This window comes from Triturus cristatus, chromosome 4_2 (genome assembly GCF_964204655.1).
Source record: "Triturus cristatus chromosome 4_2, aTriCri1.1, whole genome shotgun sequence".
Taxonomy (NCBI): Eukaryota; Metazoa; Chordata; class Amphibia; order Caudata; family Salamandridae; genus Triturus; species Triturus cristatus.
Window position 1 is genome coordinate 934,143,788 of NC_140586.1, and position 23,278 is coordinate 934,167,065.

A 23,278-nucleotide genomic window follows, 5' to 3' on the forward strand; every position below is an offset into this window, starting at 1 on the left:
CATGCAGGTGCTTCATCCACGAGCTCATCAGCCTAATGACTCATGGGAGTACTATTAAACAGGAGCAGGGGTGGGAGCACACCGCTTCACCTTCCAGCAAGGTTCGCCACTGGCATTGTGGTAAATGCAGTTTTGGTTACTTGCTTGCTTCAAGAGTGTTCGAGTGTTTAGCCACAGTTGGCGCAGAGAGTGCTGATCTCTAGACACGTGTTTCAGGTTCTTTAACCGTCATCAGTAGAAATTACAGCCTTTCAAATGTGGGGTTTGCTGAGTAGGCTTCCAACATCTTTCTCAGGTCAGGTACCTCTCACAGGCAAGTGGGTGCTTCATCCACGAGCTTGTCTGCTCAATGACTGACGGGAGTACTATTAAACAGGAACAGGGGTGGGAGCACACCGCTTCACCTCCCAGCAAGGTTCTCCCCTGACATTGTAGTAATTGCAGTTTCAGTTACTTGCTTGCTTCAAGAGTTTTCGAGTGTTTCGCCACAGTTGGCGCAGATAGTGCTGATCTCTAGACACGTGTTTCTGATTCTTTAACCGTCATCAATAGAGATTTCAGTCTTTGAAATTTGGGGTTTGCTGAGTAGGCTTCCAACATCTTTCTCAGGTCTGGTACCTCTCACAGGCATGCAGGTGCTTCATCCTCAAGCTCATCAGCTCAATGACTCACTGGAGAACTATTAAACAGGAACAGGGGTGGGAGGACGCCGCTTCACCTCCCAGCAAGGTTCGCCCTTGGCATTGTGGTAAATGCAGTTTCAGTTACTTGCTTGCTTCAAGAGTTTTCGAGTGTTTTGCCACAGTTGACGCAGATAGTGCTGATCTCTAGACACGTGGTTCTCATGTTTTTAACCGTCATCAGTAGAGATTACAGTCTTTCAAATGTGGGGTTTGCTGAGTATGCTGCCAACATCTTTCTCAGGTCAGGTACCTCTCACAGGCATGCGGGTGCTTCATCCACGAGCTCGTCAGCCTAAAGACTCATGGGAGTACTATTAAACAGGAACAGGGGAGGGAGCACACCACTTCACCTCCCAGCAAGGTTCGCCCCTGGCATTGTGGTAAATGCAGTTTCAGTTACTTGCTTGCTTCAAGAGTGTTTGGGTGTTTCGCCACAGTTGACGCAGATAGTGCTGATCTCTAGACACGTGGTTCTGGTTCTTTAACCGTCATCAGTAAAGATTACAGTCTTTCAAATGTGGGGTTTGCTGAGTATGCTGCCAACATCTTTCTCAAATCAGGTACCTCTCATAGGCAAGTGGGTGCTTCATCCACAAGCTCGTCAGCTCAATTACTCACGGGAGTACTATTAAACAGGAACAGGGGTGGGAGCACACCGCTTTACCTCCCAGCAAGGTTCACCCCTGGCATTGTGGTAAATGCAGTTTCAGTTACTTGCTTGCTTCAAGAGTGTTCAAGTGTTTTACCACAGTTGGTGCAGATAGTGCTGATCTCTAGACACGTGGTTCTGGTTCTTTTACTGTCATAGGTAGAGATTACAGTCTTTCAAATGTGGGGTTTGCTGAGTAGGCTGCCAACATCTTTCTCAGGTCAGGTACCTCTCACAGGCATGCGGGTGCTTCATCCACGAGCTCGTCAGCCTAAAGACCCATGGGAGTACTATTAAACAGGAACAGGGGAGGGAGCACACCACTTCACCTCCCAGCAAGGTTCGCCCCTGGCATTGTGGTAAATGCAGTTTCAGTTACTTGATTGCTTCAAGAGTGTTCGAGTGTTTCGCCACAGTTAGCGCAGATAGCTGATCTCTAGACACGTGTTTCTGGTTCTTTAACCGCCATCAATAGAGATTACAGTCTTTGAAATTTTGGGTTAGCTGAGTAGGCTTCCAACATCTTTCTCAGGTCTGGTAGCTCTCACAGGCATGCGGGTGCTTCATCCATGAGCTCGTCAGCTCAATGACTTACGAGAGTACTATTAAACAGGAGCAGGGGTGGGAGCACACCGCTTCACCTCCCAGCAAGGTTCGCCCCTGGCATTGTGGTAAATGCAGTTTCGGTTACTTGCTTGCTTCAAGAGTGTTCGAGTGTTTCGCCACAGTTGGCGCAGATAGTGATCTCTAGACACGTGTTTCTGGTTCTTTAACCGTCATCAGTGGAGATTACAGTCTTTCAAATTTGGGATTTGCTGAGTAGGCTGCCAACATCTTTCTCAGATCTGGTACCTCTCACAGGCATACGGGTGCTTCATCCATGAACTCGTCAGCTCAATGACTCACGGGAGTACAATTCAACAGGAACAGGGGTGGGAGCACACCGCTTCACCTCCCAGCAAGGTTCGCCCCTGGCATTGTTGTAAATGCAGTTTCAGTTACTTGCTTGCTTCAAGAGTGTTTGGGTGTTTCGCCACAGTTGACGCAGATAGTGCTCATCTCTAGACACATGGTTCTGGTTCTTTAACCGTCATCAGTAAAGATTACAGTCTTTCAAATGTGGGGTTTGCTGTGTATGCTGCCAACATCTTTCTCAAATCAGGTACCTCTCATAGGCAAGGGGGTGCTTCATCCAAGAGCTCGTCAGCTCAATGACTCACGGGAGTACAATTCAACAGGAACAGGGGTGGGAGCACACCGCTTCACCTCCCAGCAAGGTTCGCCTGTGACATTGTGGTAATTGCAGTTTCAGTTACTTGCTTGCTTCAAGAGTGTTCGAGTGTTTCGCCACAGTTGGCGCAGATAGTGCTGATCTCTAGACATGTGTTTCTGGTTCTTTAACTGTCATCAGTAGAGATTACAGTCTTTGAAATCTGGGGTTTGCTGAGTAGCCTGCCAACATCTTTCTCAGGTCAGGTACCTCTCACAGGCATGCGGGTGCTTCATCCACGAGGTCGTCAGCCTAATGACTCACGGGAGTACTTTTAAACAGGAACAGGGGTGGGAGCACACCGCTTCACCTCCCAGCAAAATTCGCCCCTGGCATTGTGGTAAATGCAGTTTCGGTTACTTGCTTGCTTCAAGAGTGTTCAAGTGTTTCGCCACAGTTGGCGCAGATAGTGCTGATCTCTAGACACGTGTTTCTTGTTCTTTAACTGTCATAGGTAGAGATTACAGTTTTTCAAAAGTGGGGTTTGCTGAGTAGGCTGCCAACATCTTTCTCAGATCAGGTACCTCTCACAGGCATGTGGGTGCTTCATCCACCAGCTCGTCAGCTCAATGACTCACGGGAGTACTATTAAGCAGGAACAGTTGTGGGAGAACACCCCTTCACCTCACAGCAAGGTTCACCCCTGGCATTGTGGTAAATGCAGTTTCGGTTACTTGCTTGCTTCAAGAGTGTTCGAGTGTTTCGCCAAAGTTGCTGCAGATAGTGCAGATCTCTAGACACGTGTTTCTGGTTCTTTAACCGTCATCAGTAGAGATTTGAAATTTGGGGTTTGCTGAGTAGGCTGCCAACATCTTTCTCAGGTCAGGTACCTCTCACAGACATGCGGGTGCTTCATCCACGAGCTCGTCAGCTCAATGACTCACGGAAGTACTGTTAAACAGGAACAGGGGTGGGAGGCAATGATATCCTATGGAAGGAAATGCAAGTTACTGGTAAGTGCGGTTAGAATTACTTTTCAAGATCAGTACTGGACTCAAAGATGCAGCACTGAGGTCTGTCCTGATAACATGTGAGTAAATACAAATTCGTAGTTCGTCTGATTTTAGAGGAATATTTGTATGTTCCAAAACTCCACACTTAGAAGAATTTCCAAGTGAAACCAGTCAATGTTAGCCTATGGAAGGAAATTCGAGCTACTGGTAAGTACGGTTAGAATTACTTTTTAGGATCAGTACTGGGCTTAAACATGCAGCACTGAGGTCTCTCCTGATAACAGGTGAGTAAATCGGAATTCGTAGTTCGGCTGATTTTGGAGGAATATTTGTACGTTCCAAAAATCGACACTTAGAATCTTTTCTGCTGAAAACCACACAATGGATTTCTATGGAAGACAATACAAGTTACTGGTAAATACGCTTAGAATTACTTTTCAGGGTCAGTGCTGGGCTAAAACATGCAGCACTGAGGTCTCTCCTGATAACAGGTGAGTAAATCGGAATTAGTAGTTCGGCTGATTTTAGAGGAATATTTGTAAGTTCTAAAACTCCACACTTAGAGACTTTTCGGCTGAAAACCACACAATGGATTCCTGATGAGTAAATCGGAATTCGTAGTTCGGCTGATTTTAGAGGAATATTTGTAAGTTTCAAAAATAGACACTTTGAAACTTTTTCAGCAAAAAGCAGGCAATGATATCCTATGGAAGGAAATTGAAGTTACTGGTAAGTACGGTTAGAATGACTTTTCAGGATCAGTACTGGGCTCAAACATGCAGCACTGAGGTCTCTCCTGATAACAGGTGAGTAAACCGGAATTCGTAGTTCGGCTGATTTTACTTCGGTCCAGTATATATAGAGCCACTTTCCTACACCATCCCCTCCCTTCACCACTGTGCAAACACGCCCTGTGGCGCATTTTATGTTTGGGAAATAATTCCCCTTCAATCGTGAGGGTCCGTAGAGACCAACTAGCCACTAGGTACAGGGCGCGTTTCCACAATGGTGAAGGAAGAGGTGGGGCCTGAGGTGACATGTCTTCAAACACGCCCTGTGGCGCATTTTAAGTTGGGGAATTAATTCCTCTTCAATCCTGAGGTCCCCTGGGGGCCAACTAGCCCACCAGAAACCTCCAGAATGCGCCAGGGGGCTGCGTAGCAGAGAGGTGTTCATAGCCCACACCCCTTTTTACACCTCTCTGCAACACAGCTCTGTGGCGCTTACTGGAGGTACCTGGTTGGCTAGTTGGCCCCCAGGGGACCTCAGGATTGAAGAGGAATTAATTCCCCAACTTAAAACGCACTACAGAGCGTGTTTGCACACATATCACCTCAGGCCCCGCCCACTACCTTCACTACCGTGCAAACACGCCCCCTGGCACGTTTTAAGTTGGGGGATTAAGTCCCTTTGAATCCTGAGGGTCCCTGGGGTCCAACTAGCCCACCAGGTACCTCCATTAAGCGCCACAGAGCTGCGTTGCAGAGGGGTGGACCCCGGGGCATGGGCCTTTTTTAAAAATAATTTTTATTTGGAGGGGGGCTGCCTTGCCCTCCTCCTATGGCCACTTATGGCCCCGGGGACCCCATCCCCCGGGGCCAGCCCTTTTGAATTTTTTTTTAACATTTTGGGGAGGGGGGCCATCCCCCGTGGCCTGGCCACCTCGGGAGCCGGCATTGCTTTTCCACATGGGGAGCAGCTAATATGCTGCTCCCCATGTGGAAAAGCAATCTGCTTTGCTTCATTGAAGCGAGAGCAGGTTTCCCTGCTCTTGCTTCAATGAAGCAAAGCAGTTTGCAATGACAGGGCGGGAGCCGCCAGGCTCCCGCTGTCAGAGGCTGTGCTGTCACGAGGCACGGGAGCAGAATGTCGCTAGTTCCCAATGCCCCTCCAAGATTTCCAGCAATACGTAATTCTAGATACACAATGCTATGAAACCCCAGGGGGGAAAGGGGATGGGACAGAGAAGAGACACAATGTTTAGAAAACCACGCATGTTTGACTTCAACAGCACTTTATTCTTGGTCCCCGGGGTACCGCTGGTTTTAATCATGTTATCTTTTGTTCTATTATTTCATAATAACCGTTACTCTATGAGATACCGTTTTTCACCTTATCATTTCACTCGCCACTTTCGTCATTCCAGGCTTCTCACCGTTATTGATTTCTTCACGATTGGTTTCTAACTTACCAGATACTAATCTAACTGCTTACATGATGTAACAGGTCGACACATCTCTCCTTTTTGTGTTTTTCATAGGACCACTCCTGATGAAGGGTTGTTTAAAACCCGAAATGCATTGAGTAAATTTATGAGTCCTTGGTTTGATTACTTTGATGAACTTTATATCCCGTGAATAAAACGAGGAATATAACAACAAAGAACTATTTGTGATTTCACTTTTGAGTTGGAACATTGTTTATCTCGCAACTTCGTTGCAATTTGGCTGTGCTTAGAGGGACACTACTCAACTTGATTAGTGCATTCTTCTTCCTGCTTCAGACGTCTTCCTTCTGCAATTCTTGTTCGCTATGGAGAAAAAATTATACACTTCATTTTCTAATGCCTCCTAATCTTTCCCACTCCTCACCCTTTTTTGTTCAAACTTACCCTAAGGTGGTGTGACCCTGGCTCCTCTTCTATCTGAGTGATACTTGACGGTTGGATGCTGCAACTAAACAATAATGTGTGTTAATGCCCTTTCTTACTAGCGTTTGTTTATCTTCTATATTAACTTCCTCTCTCTCTTTTTATTTCTGGTTTCTCACCTCAAGTTATCACTGCAGATGCTATAAATGGATTCTCAGGTAAGTGTTCTCTCTTGTTATTCTTTTATTGTCTTCCCTATTTACAATACTATGACTGATGAACTTTTTTCCAAGATGTTATTCCTTATTTTCCTTCCTTGTTTATGTTAACTATTTATCACTGCCTCTCGAAAAATGTATCGTTTTAATTTGACCTTTCTGCTTGTGCTGACTTTTTTTCTTATACTTGAAAAATGAAACTAATCTCACAGGCTGCGCATGCTCCTCTCTAACACTTGGCCATGCTGGATAAAGGCTTTTATTTAGTTTTTTTTAATTCACCAGTTTTTTTGTTATTTAAGTAACTTTTGACAAAGACTTTTGTCAAACGGATACTGTAATTTGCACTTTATTCTCACAATCTTTGCACATTGTGTTGACTGGTCAAGTGAAACCCAAGCAGCTATAGAACATCACATTGAATCAAAGACATTTACACAGATCAAGTCCATACATCAAGTCATAAATATATTACCATATCAAGGGGCACAAGCATCAACACACAATATGATTTTATGAATGATTTTAGACCAGGGTTTTTATGATGAAGTCTATGTCTATGTTAGAAGGCGACCTCAGAGGAGCCCGGAGGGGGCCCTGACTATCCTGAGACCAACCCTCGAGGTATCGTAGCCTGGCACTGGTGGGAGACTCCTCAGGGGAGGAATCTCGTATCTAGGATCGTACACTCGGCAACACACCACAAAGAGACACCACACCGGGAGTTCTTAAGACTCAATCTTTATCAGATCGGAGTTGTAGGATCTTTATGATCAGCACGGCAAATATATACAAGTGGAGCACGGGCTCACAGAGTCTTTGAGGGGGTAAGAGGTAGCGGGACAGTTTTTGGGGGATATGGATCAAATGCAGGAGCGTACCCGGCGCACAGCTCACAATCCTCGAGCTGGGGGATACGCTTGTCGTCGTGGGGTCCGGCGGGACCAAGAGAGTCTGTGGGAGCCGCGAGTCACTCAGCAGGGCTCAGGTACAAGTTCGGAGGTCTTACGATCTTCAGGGAGCCGCGAGTCACTCAGCAGGGCTCAAGCACGAGTTCGGAGGTCTTACGATCTTCAGGGAGCCGCGAGTCACTCAGCAGGGCTCAAGCACAAGTTCGGAGGTCTTACGATCTTCAGGGAGCCGCGAGTCACTCAGCAGGGCTCAGGTGTTTCCAAAGGCGAATCTGCCGGACAGACCCAGAGCACCCCTTGTTATAGGACGACTCCTCTTTGATGTCCGGAGTCTATGTAGGCAGGGGTCTTGTCACCTGGGGGGTCGCTTGTCGGGGTTTCCTGCCATTGTCTTTTGATCCTTTCAGGGCCGGGTTGGGAGGAGTCCCAGACACCCAGCAGGCGTGGAGCCAGCCTTCGGGGAGGCCGGCGGGCCGATCAAAACCCACCTTCCCAGGGAAGCGCAGAGGTGTGATAGAAACTGCTCCTCCCTCTCTCATCCCAAGGGGAGCGCGATGTCCTCCAGCCGGAGTGGCGCCTCTAGGCCAGGGTCGCGCTGGGGCCCGGCGGCCATCTTGGTGCATGAAGTGGGCACGCGGGCCCGGCGTGGCCGAAAGGAGGAAGGCCACGGACGGGAAAGTCTGGGTCGGGTGTGTGTGTTCTGGTGGGAAGGATCGGCTTGGTCGTGGGCTCGGGGGCGGTGTGAGGTGCAGGGGTCAGGTATGGCTATGTCACAAAGGCCGGGTCTAACACGCGTCCCCCCCAGCTGAAAGCCGGAGAGAACTACCCATCCTCTTGGGGGTTCTCTTCGCTGAGGCGGAAGAACCGGGAGAGGCCATCGGCGTTGGCGTGGTCAGTCCCAGGGCGATGTTCCACGGTGAAATCCATCCCCTGGAGGGAGATTGACCACCGCCGTAGCTTGGGGTTTTCTCCTCGCATCTGCATGAGCCATCGCAAGGGGCGATGGTCGGTTTGGACCTTGAAATGGGCGCCGAACAGGTAAGGGCGTAACTTCTTGAGGGCCCAGACTACGGCGAACGCCTCACGCTCGATGGTGCTCCATCTTTGTTCCCTGGGCAACAGCCTTCGGCTGAGGAAGGCCACGGGCTGGTCTAGGCCTTGGTCATTCACCTGGGACAGGACGGCCCCAATTCCATGCTCGGAGGCGTCCGTTTGGACCACAAACTCCTTGGAGTAGTCGGGGGCCTGGAGAACGGGGGCAGTGCACATGGCCGCTTTCAGGACATCGAAAGCCTCCTGGCAGGCAGGGGTCCACTGCACTTTCTTGGGCTGTTTCTTAGACGTGAGTCCCGTAAGGGGACCGACCAGGCTGCCGTAATTCCGGATGAATCTCCGATAGTAGCCCGTGAGGCTCAGAAAGGCTCGGACCTCCGTTCGGGTAGTGGGGGGTTCCCAGGCTAGGATGGCGTCGATTTTGGGCTGTAGAGGAGCGACCTGACCGCTTCCGACCTGGTGCCCCAGGTAGGTTACCGAACCTTGCCCAATCTGGCATTTGCTGGCTTTCACGGTGAGGCCTGCCTGGCGCAGGGCGGTTAGCACCCTCCGGAGGTGCTGGAGGTGCTCACTCCATTCGGAACTAAAAACTGCAATATCGTCGAGATATGCAGCGCTGAATTTTTCCAGCCCGGCCAGGACTCTATTTACCAGTCGCTGGAAGGTGGCCGGGGCATTTTTCATCCCGAAGGGCATCACGCGAAAGCGATGGTGCCCATCTGGGGTGGAGAAGGTGGACCGCTCCTTGGCTCCTTCTGTGAGCGCAATTTGCCAGTAGCCGCAGGTGAGATCGAAGGTGCTGAGGAACCGAGCAGCCCCGAGTCGGTCAATTAGCTCGTCGGCTCGGGGAATGGGGTGGGCATCGGCTTGGGTGACTTCATTGAGTCCTCGGTAGTCCACGCAGAAGCGGAGCTCTGGGGCGACACCGGGGGCAACTGCTTTCGAGACCAGGACCACGAGGCTGGCCCAGGGACTGTCTGAGGGTTCGATTACTCCCAAGGTCAACATCTTCGAGACCTCGGCCTGAATGCAGGACCGGACCCGATCAGGGACTCGGTAGGCTCGGTGTTTCACCGGTGGGCTGTCCCCGGTGTCCACGTCATGGACACACCAGTCGGTGACTTTGGGGACCAGGGAGAAGATTCCCATCAATGCCCGGCCCACCACGGGGGCTGTGACTGTGCGCAGGGGGATGGCTTCAGGGTATCGGGTGGCATGATCCACCAGGACGAGGATAAAGCGATGCCCTTAGGAGGTTGGGGGGTCCAGAGGCCCCACGAGGTCGATCCCGACCCGCTCAAAAGGGGTACTGACGACAGGGAAGGGTTGGAGGGGAGCCTTGCGCTTTCCTCCGCTCTTCCCACTGGCCTGGCACGTGGGACAGGACTTGCAGTGGGCTTCTACATCGGCTTTCATTCTGGGCCAGTAGAAGTGAGTCACGAGGCGACTGTAGGTTTTGTCCTGGCCCAAGTGGCCTGCGAGGGGAACGTCGTGGGCCAAGCCCAGGAGGAGGTTTCGGAAGCGTAGGGGTACCACCAGCACCCGGCCGGATCCTAGTTCCACCGACTTCTGCTCGCTGTACAAAAGGTCATCCTCCCAATACACCCGGTGCGTCCCAGTCTGGTCGCCCGCGGCCTGGGCCTCTGCCTGTTGCCGTGGTCCGACCAGGGAAGGACAGGTAGCCTGCTCACGGTAGAACTCCTCTCGGGAGGGGCCCCCCTCGTGGCGCCATTGGGCCAGTTCGGGCAGATCGCCTAACTCGGTGACCTGGGCAGAGTCGGAAGGTGGGGGTTCGTCACTGGCGATCGACCCTTCTTGTGGGGGAATGTGGGGACCCTAGGCGGGGACCATCCTATCTTCAGTGGTCGGGGCGTCGTCGACTTCCCCCAGGGGGGTCAGTCGGGCCGCCATGGATCGGGTGGTGGCGCACACCCACTCAGGAGGCCCATCATCCCTAGGTGGGTCTTGCGCTCGACTTGTTTCCAGGGGGAACTTTCCAGGTAGTTCCCCAGGAGACAGACGACTGGCTGGGAGGTTCTCACTGCGACCTTCAGTTTACCGACCACCCCTCCCCACTCAAAAGGCACCAGGGCTACTTTACACAGACTTTCCGTGTTGTCAGCGGAAATGACCGGGCAAAAGACGTTGGGGAGGACCTGGTCTTCGTGGACTAAATGACTGAGGACACCGGTGATGCTGGCCCCGGTGTCACGGAGGGCTTCTACTTGGTGGCCATTGATCGTTACGAGCTGCCCATATTTCTTCGTGTTGGAGGACAGGAGGCTTCCAGGGACCATTTCTCTATCTCCTAAGGATACTAGGGCCATGGCCGCGGGTTCCCACTCTTCGGTCTCCTCAACCTCCTCCCCCAGTGCTACATTGGCTATCTGTCTAGCGGGGGGAGCTGCCTGTGTGGGGTGTGGGGCCATGGGGCATTCAGGGTCGTTGGCGTAATGCCCGGGCTTCTGACAACGGAAACAAGTGATGGTCACCCGGTGCCCCCGTCTCAGGGGGGGGGCCGGATACAGCTGGTGGGGGTGCCGGGAAAGGTGGAGGTTGGGTCTTCGGGGAACTAGACTGGGACTCTCTCTGCCCTCCCTGGTTTCCCCCCCTCTCTGGCGGGGTGGTCCCTGACTGGCTCGGGGGTACTCTCCTACAGGGCCCTGGGAGACCCGGGTGTCGATCCGCCTCGACAGCCAGCTTTCTCGGATCCGTGAGCTTGCTGTCGAGCAGATGCTGGCGTAGTTCCACAAAGCAGTTTGCAGCCAGGTGTTCCCACAACATAAGGTCTGTTAGTTCTTCCAGGGTGGTTACCTTGCTGCCCATGATCCACCCATCGAATGCGCGGCTGAAAAAGTTCACATATTCCACCCAGGTGGTACCCGGGATCTTCCTGCAGTCCCGGAACCGCTGGCGGTAAATCTCCGGGGTGAGGCCGTACCTTGTGAGGAGGGCCTCCTTCATGTGGTCATAGGAGGTCTGCATGGAGGTTGGTAGGTCGAGCAGGGTGTCTCTCCCTTCGCTCAGGAATCATCCCCACAACCCGGCCCCCCAATCCTTCTGCGGGACCCGATGGGAGGCCATGGCGACCTCGTAGGCCCGGAACCACTGTTGAATGTCATCGTTTTTGTAGTATTCTTTGACCACATCCTTGGGGATGTGGACCTTCTGCTCCGCCGGGGAGGCCGCCCCTCGGTTCCCCGGGGGCCGCGCTTCTTCGCTTTTCGCTTTTAGCTCCATTTCCTTCAAGCTGCGTTCAAGTTCCAGTTGAAGTCTCCTTCCTTCGTGTTCCCGTTGGAGTTTCTTCTCTTCTAGTTCTCCTTGCACCCGCATCTGTTCCACTGCTAGCTTTTTCTCGGCTAATTTCAACTCGCCCTCAATTTTGAGTTTGGCTAATTCGAGTTCGTGATGGCGACTTCTTTCTCTGTCTGCAAGTTCTTCCGGGGATAGGCCCCCGTCTGGTACGAAGCTTCGCGCCTGGTTGCTGCTGCGTTCTCCTTGGGAGGGTCCAGCTTCGTCGTGGGGCTCCACAGCTCCTTCTGTGCGGGGGGCTCCAGAATCCACGCAAGCTTTCAGTGCCTTTTGCATATCTTCTTTGGTGTTGAGACCAGTGGTAGCGATTTTGAGTTCCTTGCAGAATTGCTTCAATTCTTTGTGTGTGTACTCTTCCAGTTGTTCCGCCTGGAACACGGTACTGGTGTCGTTTTCGGTGAGAACCACGGCGTTTCCTTCTGCCATCTTTGTCGGTAGTGCGTCAGCCGTTCACGGTACGATCTCTAGATTATGGGCCCGAATCCCGTCGCTTGCCACCAATGTTAGAAGGCGACCTCAGAGGAGCCCGGAGGGGGCCCTGACTATCCTGAGACCAACCCTCGAGGTATCGTAGCCGGGCACTGGCGGGAGACTCCTCAGGGGAGGAATCTCGTATCTAGGATCGTACACTCGGCAACACACCACAAAGAGACACCACACCGGGAGTTAAGACTCAATCTTTATCAGATCGGAGTTGTAGGATCTTTATGACCAGCACGGCAAATATATACAAGTGGAGCGCGGGCTCACAGAGTCTTTGAGGGGGGTAAGAGGTAGCGGGACAGTTTTTGGGGGATATGGATCAAATGCAGGAGCGTACCCGGCGCACAGCTCACAATCCTCGAGCTGGGGGATACGCTTGTCGTCGTGGGGTCCGGCGGGACCAAGAGAGTCTGTGGGAGCCGCGAGTCACTCAGCAGGGCTCAAGCACGAGTTCGGAGGTCTTACAATCTTCAGGGAGCCGCGAGTCACTCAGCAGGGCTCAAGCACAAGTTCGGAGGTCTTACGATCTTCAGGGAGCCGCGAGTCACTCAGCAGGGCTCAAGCACGAGTTCGGAGGTCTTACGATCTTCAGGGAGCCGCGAGTCACTCAGCAGGGCTCAGGTGTTTCCAAAGGCGAATCTGCCGGACAGACCCAGAGCACCCCTTGTTATAGGACGACTCCTCTTTGATGTCCGGAGTCTATGTAGGCAGGGGTCTTGTCACCTGGGGGTCGCTTGTCGGGGTTTCCTGCCATTGTCTTTTGATCCTTTCAGGGCCGGGTTGGGAGGAGTCCCAGACACCCAGCAGTCGTGGAGCCAGCCCTCGGGGAGGCCGGCGGGCCGATCGAAACCCACCTTCCCAGGGAAGCGCAGAGGTGTGATAGAAACTGCTCCTCCGTCTCTCATCCCAAGGGGAGCGCGATGTCCTCCAGCCGGAGTGGCGCCTCTAGGCCAGGGTCGCGCTGGGGCCGGGCGGCCATCTTGGTGCATGAAGTGGGCACGCGGGCCCGGCGTGGCCGAAAGGAGGAAGGCCACGGACGGGAAAGTCTGGGTCGGGTGTGTGTGTTCTGGTGGGAAGGATCGGCTAGGTCGTGGGCTCAGGAGCGGTGTGAGGTGCAGGGGTCAGGTATGGCTATGTCACGAGGGCCGGGTCTAACAGTCTACTATTTATTTATTTATCTATTTATTGAAGACACTTCTGTGCGATTTACTCGTTGTCTAATGAATACACAGTATTCGAGGTGGATGATCTAGTATTTAAACCTTGAATGTAAATTCCTACCTCCCTGTACCGATTTTATGATGTTTTATAATCTACGTATACAGGTATTTTATTTATAACAATATGCATACATTTTGCACATGGTATTGAAATTTTGCAGAATGTGATTGTAAATCATTTGTGGAATATCGACAATGTACTGATGTTTATGTCATCAAATAGGTATTCATACCATCATTTAAATAAGCTGAAGGTGGCAACATGCAATGTAAATGCTCCATGTTGACTACTTGACTGGTTAATAACATTATTTTTTTGCACTGTCACTTTAACACCTTTTAAAAAAAGTCACAAAAAATTGGTATAAAAATGGTCAGCTGACTTCAATGCGTGTCATGTGATTAAGGCTCTTTGGAGCCGAAACGTGTTATGGCAGATTTACCTTGAGGTAAATAAATCGATTGAGTGCAACAAAGATGTGGTCCGTGCTCCTTTCTTCAATTCTTGAAGCGCCAAGCAGCAGTGGAGTTCTTGGGATAAACATATATCTATCTATCTATATATATATATATATGGTGCCAGAGTAAAAGTAAACCCTGACCATTACTAACATTTAATCAAAAGACACACAATTGATGGACGGAATGCAGAACAAATTAAAACATTCACCCCCAGTCAAGAGATCTGGGTTAAATCCATCGTTCTTTTGCCCACTACGCCACCCCAGTTTAGACCTGGCCATATGCAAATCAGTCTTGACCCTGTGCCTCATGGAAACAGTCCAGCCCAAACTGCCAAGCCAGGTCCTCCCTGGACCGGAAACAAGCATCCTAGGACCAGTTTCCTTTATTGTTCCCTTGATTAACATGTAATCAAGGCAGGCCCTGGCCTTCACTGCAGATTTCAGGAAGATAAGAACAAAAAGAATACATTCTTCATGCAACATTTGTAAATAGATAAGAGCTGGATGGCCCTGCTTAAAATTTAACCTCTTTAAAATAGGGGCAATAAAAGTTTTCCGAGGGACCTCGTAAAATTTACAAAATAGTAGGAAGTGTAGCAGATCCTGTGGAGACTCACCGTTGCAGCCACAGAGTGCTAACAATTGTCCTCTTCTACTCTCCCATTGCATAGCCAGCAAAAGATGAAAACAGTCCAGGCGAAACCTGTTCAATAAAAAGCGTTCATAGGTGCTAAAAAACGCCAGGAGGTATGACTCGGATGATGGTGTCGTTTTCAACGTTAAAAATTTACGGACACTGGGTTTCCTCAGTTCCAGCTCTTCCCTCTCTAATTTCCTTAGACTGCTAAGAGACTCCCTTATCCACCCCCCACCCTTTTTGGTTATCAATTCGGGATTGTTGTACAGTTCAGCTCTTCCTAAGCTTTCAAAGCTACTCTCAATATATCTCAGCAAAGATATGTGGAGGGCGTAGTCAAGGGTCATACACTCTTTCAATATCAGTTGACTCAATGATGACCCTTCACTCAGCCAAATTTTCTACCAAAAAGTTAGTGGGCAGAAGGCCAGTATATCACTTAGGTAAGGCACCCCCAATTCTTCATGTACCACTATATTAGACTTACCACGAGGGACGCCCAGTAAGTGCTTCAGGAATGCATTCTCAGCTACTTGTAGGTCGTCTATGGTAACATGCCCACATATTTCACTGCCATAAGAGACTGTCGCGACACACTTGGCCTGATAGATTTTTAAAAGCACAGTGATCGGTCTATTACCTAATTTCGAAGCAAAGTTAAAATTAGCTGTATTCACCCGCACCAGGTCCCTGCTCTTTCTCTGTTTTAGGGGGCCCCATTTCATCTCCGCGTCCATTATGACTCCCAAATACAAGAAAACATCAGTGCCGGGAACCTGAGCAGATCCTACCCTGAATTGAAAGGACTTTTTTGGGCGAAGACCCACCTGCATAACATAAGATTTAGTGTCATTTATTGATAGGTCCCGATCCTACATAAAGTCAGAGAAGGAATCAAGCAGAGTTCGTAGCCCCCTGGTGGTCCTAGATATAAGGACCGCGTCATCTGCATATAATAAAACTGGCAGACCAGGTCGATCTACCTTCAGATAATTTACCCCTGTCATCAATAGGGCTTTATCCAGATCATTAATGTATAGGTTAAACACAATAAGTGAGTTAAAGGGCACAATTAAAAGTTTGATGAATAATTATATAAAAACTGTAAAATGTACAATACAATAAATAGCAAACTGGGAATGCAACTAATCTCATTTATATGCATAAAGTCATTACAGTGGAGGCTCTCTTTAATAGAACAATAGAAAGTAATAGGAAAGATCCATAAAAGACCAAGTTCCAAATATGCAAGAAAATCGGTAAGAACACTGGTAACATCACTGGTAGCTTAGGAAAGATCTTCTGACTCACCCCCAAAATCAGGCATTTATGTAGGAACTCTCCCATAGAACAGTATGAAAACTACTCAATCGTGGTGTGAGCAAGGAAATAAATGTTCAACAAATAACAATACAGACTTTAAAAGCGTCATACAGCCGTACTACCTAAGCACTAACCTACTACATAAATAATGAATACCCCCTAACCCCTTGACCTAGTGTCACCCGGTGGTGTCAGAACAAACTGGTTACATAAACAACAGAAAACCATTGAGAATAAATGAAAATACCACATGCAAGATCCTTGGAAAGATTTTACATTCTAAGTCCATGCCAAAGAGTCTTCTTCAAGAACAGTGTCATTTAGACATAAACAAACATGCCCTGCTTGACTATGTGCAACAGATATAAACAGTGAATTTGACATACATTTTTGAGAAGATGATGTTGAAACCTAATTGAAGCCTAGTTAGGGATTATGGTGGCTGGCATTATTGACATTGTTGACAGTTTTGAGGTAGTTCGCCACCTAAAAACTGTCAACCAAAAAAGCAGATTTTCTAGATATTAACATAAAGTCAATAGCACTTTCCCTTCCTCTGCCCACATACGTAGGCTACTGTGTTTGGGGTCTGCTAACCAGGGTCTCAACAAAAAGCAAATCGTTTACAATAATGATAGCGTTTAGGGCGTCACCTTGTGGGGTATGTGTAAAAGCATCAGAGGTTGGCCCTCAGTGTCTAATAGCCCGCACACTCGGTGTGGACTGTGGCAACATAAAGTGCAATTAAAGTCCCCCACCCAATAAATACACAGGACCCGCAATCTTATCAATTTTATCCTTAAGAATGACAATAATATCACAGCTGTTTTAGTCAAATATGTTGTAATACCAATTAATCAGTAACGGCTTGGCCTGGAACAGGTTAGAAATCAAAATAAGTTGGTACCAAGGAGAATCAGTAATTGTCTCTGCGTTAATAGAACTATATTTGACAGAAATCAGTGTCGCCAGCCCTCCTTTTGCCCTCCCTGCTGGTGAAGCGGTTGCATGGACATTAAAAGAACAATAACCGTCTAACTCAATATTCTCCCTATACCATGTTTCCTGAACACAAATAATATCAAATGCCTTGACATACTCTAACCACACCTCATCCTCCAATTTTGTGCTGAAACCTGCACTATTCCAGGAAAGAATTCTGAAAGAGCGGGCTTTGTGGGTCCTTGTCGCTGGATCCTCCAGGTTGCTAATAATAGCAAACTGTCGAGCTCGGAATCCAAATCATGCCCCTCCGCTCCAGATTTGAGTGTAGAAGGTGGGATAGATGAGTTGATCCCAAACTCAATTTCATATGTGTTAATGTGAGTGGTAGGTGTTTTATGAGAAGAATGGTCCAATTGATTTTCAACTAACCCATTCCCTATTATTCTATCCACTACTTGTGGGTCTCTCCCTGTTAGCCTATATATTACTACCGTCTTATCAGATCTACTTGGGTCAAAGGGTAGTCAGTCAATATCTGTTAGGCTAGAGAGTACCTCAAAGTAGTTGGGGTGGAGCCATGTGGAGGGCTGGGGGAGGGTGTCTCTTCAAAAATCGCAGGCGAGGCTGTAGGCTCATAGAAGTCCCTTGGTGGTATGGATAAAAGAAGCCCAAGGGGCAGACCTGTATCTGCTCCAAAGGGGAGTCTCTAAGATGGCGGAGAGAAAGGTCAGCGCTGGTCACTCTGGGGCTTGCAGTCCCCCTTTCCTTGCGGCTAGCGTTAGGCGTTGCCGGCTCCCGCAGCGAGGGAGTCGCGAGATGATTAAATGCGCCTCCGGACGCAGGAAAACTGCTGGCGGCGCCTCCTGGCACTGGTCACTCTGGGGCTTGCAGTCCCCCTTTCCTTGCGGCTGGCGTTAGGCGTTGGCGGCTCATAATATTTGTGTTTTCCCCACTTCAAGGCAAAAGCTGATTGTGAACCAGGACTCAGGTGTGTTTTGTGTATCATGCTCCTTGTATCATAGTTGTGTCCACTTTATCATGATCCTATGAATGTTCAGCCCTCTACCATTCCAATTTATCATTTTAAAAATGTGTTCATAATGCATTGCATTAACCAACATATCATACTTCCAATTGCACAAGTATTGTACCTGGTGTACCACTGCATGTAACGTATTGATTATATTACATGCCTTCTGTCGTGTCGTGACCCCCCAATGACGACCGACACAATGATATCTTCTATGCGCTTTATTTCTACACTTCTTGATCCTGTCTCGTCCCTACTCTAACTGCCCGCTTCTCCCGTGGCTCCTCCTCTTCCCCACTCCCGGATACTCCGCCCCCCTAGCTACTAGACTGCATACAATGTCCGAATGGGGTGCCCCAGCATGAGTGAGGCCGGACACTTGCCAGTGGTAGCATGGGGTGTTGTTCGATATGCTCGAAGCACTTCATTGAGAGCCGTATGCAAGTCTCGTTTATCGAGCGTAGCTTGCTGGAATGTCTTCTTTAGGGTGGCCATAAACCTTTCGACGGTGCCATTGGCTTGTGGCCATAAGGGCGTTATTTGCCGATACCGGATGTCCATTAGTTTTGCAAAGTCACTGAATTCCCGTCCATTGAAAGGTGGACCATTGTCTGTCTTCAATTCCTTGGGCACACCCCAGGCTGCAAAGACTTCGTCTAACACCGTAATGGTGGCGGCGGCGCTGGTGGACGACACAAATTTGGCAATGGGAAATCGTGAGTATTCGTCTATTACTACGAGAACATATTTGCCTGATTGCATTGGGCCGTAAAAATCCATGGCTAATTCGTGCCATACTCTCGGTGGAAGTGGTGTCATCTGAAGTGGGGCTGGCGGATCTCCGTGCCCTACCACTTGACACTGCGGACAATCCTTCAGAGTGAGTTCCACCATTCTATCAAGAAGCGGGAACCAGACACGTTCTCTGAGAGCCCTTTTCGTCGTAACTACGCCCGATGACTTTCGTGGGCCAGGTTGATAACCCCTTGTCGCAACTGACTGGGAATGACAATCCGGTGCTCTCTTAGTAGCAGACCTTCTGCGGTGACAGACAGCTCTTCACTCACGTTTTTGAAGGCCTGCAGTTCTTGACGCGTTGTCGGGTCACTCCCCTCATTGGGCTCTTCGTGTCACCATCGGTGTGTCTGTACCCTGCGTATCACCCTCTGTAACGTCTCATCTTGCAAGGTGGCTTGTTGGATGACCTCTAGGGGAACAGCGTGTGGTCGCGCTTGATCCACTATGAAGTGGATATATTCCTCTGCGATAGACGGTCTGGAGGAATGGGACGCCCTGGGGTGTCGCGACATGTAGTCAGCCGGGTTGGCTGATTTTCCCGGCTTATGTACAATGGTATACGTATACGCTTGCAAGCGCAGTCCCCAGCGATCGATGCGAGGTGGCATTTTGGAGCGCGGATTCCCAAAGATGGTGACGAGCGCTTGGTGATCCGTCACCATGGTGAAGTGTTTTCCATATATGAACACATGAAAGTGTTCACAGGCCCACACTACCGCCAAACTCTCCTTTTCGGGTTGTGAGTATGCCTTTTCTGTGTCGGAAAGACTTCGGCTGGCATGAGCCACTATGTGCCTTTGATCAGTGTCGTTGTCGTATTGAGCTAGAATGGCACCTAGGCCGACAGGGCTTGCACCCACCGTTATTTCTGTCTTGCGGTCAGGGCTAAAATACGCCAATCTCTCAGCCGCTCCCACAGCTTGTTTGATCTCCTGGAAGGCCTGCTCGCACTCATGAGTCCACTCAAATGGCTGTCCTTGCTTGGTCAGTGTTCGGAGCGGATGGCTCAGGGTGGCATAGTCCTTGATGTACCTCGAGCAGTAGCTCGCCATTCCCAGAAAGGACCGCACGTCACTGACGTCTCGTGGGCTCTTGGTGTCATTTAACGTGCTCACTTTATCAGGGTCGGGCTTCATCCCGGCCTCCGAGAAGATGTGCCCAAAGAACTTCAGCTGTGACTGATGAAACTCACATTTATCTTTGTTGAGCGTTAGGTTCGCTTCCAGGAGGGCATGGCAGACTCGATCAAGAGCGGTTTCATGGTCCTGTACATTCGCCCCATACACTAGGATGTCGTCACTGTAGTTCAGTGTGTTGGGGATGTGGTGGATGGTCTGGCGGATGGCCTCCTGAAATATTTCGGCGGCTGAAGAAATGCCGAAATTCAGTCTTTTATATCGATACAACCCCAGGTGCGTTGCAAACGTTGTGATGTAGCGAGAGCTCTCATAAAGTTCTAACTGATGATACCCTTTGTTGAGGTCCAACTTGGAGAACACTCGAGCACCATTCAGTGCGGCTATCATGTCGCTCAAGTGGGGTCCTGGGTGACGCTCCCTTTCAATGGCGGTGTTAGCCATCCGCATGTCCACACACAACCAAACCTTTACAGGAGTCCCTTTCTTTGGAACGATGACCACTGGTGACACCCATGGTGTGGGACCTTCCGTTCGTTCAATAATGTCAGCCGCTAACAGGTCCTGTAGTTCATCTTCCACAGCCTGCTGGAGATGGAACGGCACCTTCCGAGGATGTTGGGCGACCGGCTGGACTTGGTCGTTGATGTGTAGAAGGATCTGACACCTGTTCATTTTGCCAAGTCCCAGGAACAGTTTTGGGAACTTGTGGACAATGTCGATGTCATTGCTGACGCGGTAAAGAATTTCCACCAGTCGCAGTCGTTCGGCCGTCGGCAGACTAAGAAGACAGTCAGCCTCCGGCCCTTCTATGACGTGGATCACAGCGGGAACTAACATTGCTTTGTGTCTCAGCGTAGTTGAAAACTTCCTGAGGCAAGGAAGTGGCTTCCTGGACATCCAGGTGTAGACCCGGACATGTGCAGGACTCAGACGAGGACGAGGGTTCATTTTTTTGTACTCCGTCACCGGGATGTAGTTCAGTGACGCACCACTGTCCATCACAAATTTTGTATTATGTTCACCAACGCTGATGTCCAGTCGGGGATATTTCTTAAGTTGATCCGGGTCGGCAATCATATTCGCATATTCAACGGAATATTCCCGTTCATCTGATGCTGATCTGGAGTCTCGGGATGGTGACCTCCTCGACCATCGCAATGTCCGCGACTCTCTGCTGGAGTGGGAAGATCGTGACGAAGACTTTGGGCGATCATGCACCGCTCGCGTGTCGTACCGGCGGGTGTCCCCTCGCGACTCCCGTGTGTGCTCTTTTCTTTCTCCCGGCGATACTCTCCGCACATGACCTCGAAATGATTGCTCCGCCCACACTTGCGGCACTGCTGTCCCATGGCTGGACACGCACCTGTATGTGGGAAATCATATCCGCACCTGTAGCACTTTCTCACGGGCGCCTTTCTCACATATTCATGGATTTTGCCTCTCCTCCCCGACTCAGGCCGACGGTGTCCAGAATGACGGTGACGCGACGATGGCCGGGAGTGCCGTCCACGCTCTCTGGAACCTCGGCGGGGGCGACTGGCTTGCACTTGACAGACTTGCTCTCTGCGTTCAGTACGTCCTGCCTCCATGTTCTTGGCCTGTTCCTCGGCCTGATCATGCACCCTCGTCATTTCCTCGATTTTGTCAAGATTGTGGCTCTTCTTCATTAGTTTTCTCCGGAGCGTCTCAGACTGACAACCATCGATGACGCGCAGCCGAATTGCGTCGTCTGTTGAAAACGCTTCAAAATTGCAGTGACGGGCTAACCGGCGTAGCCGAGTTTTGTATGCACTCATCATCTCATCCTTTTCCTGATGCGCCCGCTGGAATACGTATCTCTCGTAGTCTACATTTTTCTTGTGTAGAAATTTCTTGTCTAAAGCTTCTCGTACTTTGGCATACGTCCCTGCATCTGCAGCCGGAATCTCCTTGATCATTTTGCTGATGTCTTTTCCTACGAGATTGCGGAGCGCAATTAGTTGATCTTCATCACCGATTACCTTGGATCCTTTGATGTAGTCTTCAAAATCTTCGATCCATTCTTCCCAACGGGGCCCCATGCTTCCGCCAACCACGAGCGCCAGGGGCTCTGGCGGGCGCAAGTGTGACAGTGCCATCACAATTGGTTTTGCTTCCTGACGTGCAGGTGATCCATGATTCGACATCGTGATTCACTTGTGTAGGGCACAGCGTATTGCGATATCTTCCTGCACTTGCTCGTGCTTGTTGGTTGCCACTCCTCTAGTTGGACTGTCCTTATGATCTTTATATATCTCACTTGTTGTCTCTTCTTTTATGTCTATCACTTTTGGGTTTTTTGGTTTTTTTTTTCTTTTGCTTTTGCTCGGGCTTGTTTGTTAACCTTCCTCTTCTTCTTTTGCCAATGCTTTGCTGAAAACTTCTGGGCGCCTGACTCTAAGATGGCCGCCCATTCATCGCACAGGGGTGTCTTCCTGTAGCTGCCTGACTCTAAGATGGCCGCCGGACCGACATCACACGAGGCTTGGCTGCCTCTCCTGTTCCTTCACACCCGATCAAGGCTGCATCGATGCTGCACACACCAGCTCCACACAAGCTCCGGCTCTTCGCTTTCACTCCTCCAGCCTTTGGTAGGTGAGCGCGCGCTTCAGTACTCACTTCTCCTGATGCGCACGTGCTGCTGTCCTCACGCCAGGGCAGTCGCTCTCGATTCCTAGGCCATGCACAGCCCTCAGTTCTCTCTGGGCACTTGAGCTGGCGGTCGGCGCAAACAGCTCCTCTTTTTAAATTTTCTCCTCGGCGCCTAATACTCGACGCGATCCAAGCATCGCGGAGCAATTCCAGGGATCGCTGGTCTTCGGGCAGACGGCGATATTGACGGGGCTCGCGTGTCGCGACGGCGACTGCCTCCGTGCTCTGCTCGGGGACGGACCACGTTTTCTTCGGTGTTCAGGGGGGGGGGACAAGCTGCTAATCCCACCCTCGTCGCCAGCTGTCGTGTCGTGACCCCCCAATGACGACCGACACAATGATATCTTCTATGCGCTTTATTTCTACACTTCTTGATCCTCTCTCGTCCCTACTCTAACTGCCCGCTTCTCCCGTGGCTCCTCCTCTTCCCCACTCCCGGATACTCCGCCCCCCTAGCTACTAGACTGCATACACTCTTACACCTTCCTGGTGCCAACAGGAAATGTACTCTCTTGTGTACTGGTAGGGAAGAACTGTCTCAAACCTGCCCACCATCTCCCTTCCCAGAATGACCCCATTCGTCAACAAGTACCCAAACAATGTAAACCCCATAAACATACTGTTAGAAATTGGGTTTCCGGTTGGCAAAGATATGCCCCCTGTCCTAACAGGAACCACAAGTGTAGTCAGGATAAGTCAGATAGATGCATTATATTAACCTGTGCTCACCCTCTGGTAGCTTAGCACAGAGCAGTCAGGTTTAACTTGAGATGCAATGTGTAAAGTATTTGTTATTTGTGCAACACTTAAAACAGTAAAACAGTGAAAATACCACACCTGGTAAGTAAAACAGAGATTTATTTTCTTTATTTAATGAACAAAACAAGACCAAATCCACAAACATCCAAAAAGTAGATCTTGAGATATGCA

At 50.0% G+C, this 23,278-nt stretch overlaps 1 protein-coding gene across 1 annotated transcript in view; it reads left to right on the forward strand.

Moving 5' to 3' along the window:
* Window positions 1-23,278, forward strand: part of LOC146838952 (vomeronasal type-2 receptor 26-like) — a 104,218-nt gene that overhangs the window by 23,408 nt on the left and 57,532 nt on the right. The window contains exon 2 of the mRNA XM_085600194.1: window positions 6,331-6,363. The gene's annotated coding sequence lies outside the window, so the exon portion shown is untranslated. The remainder of the gene's footprint in view (window positions 1-6,330; window positions 6,364-23,278) is intronic.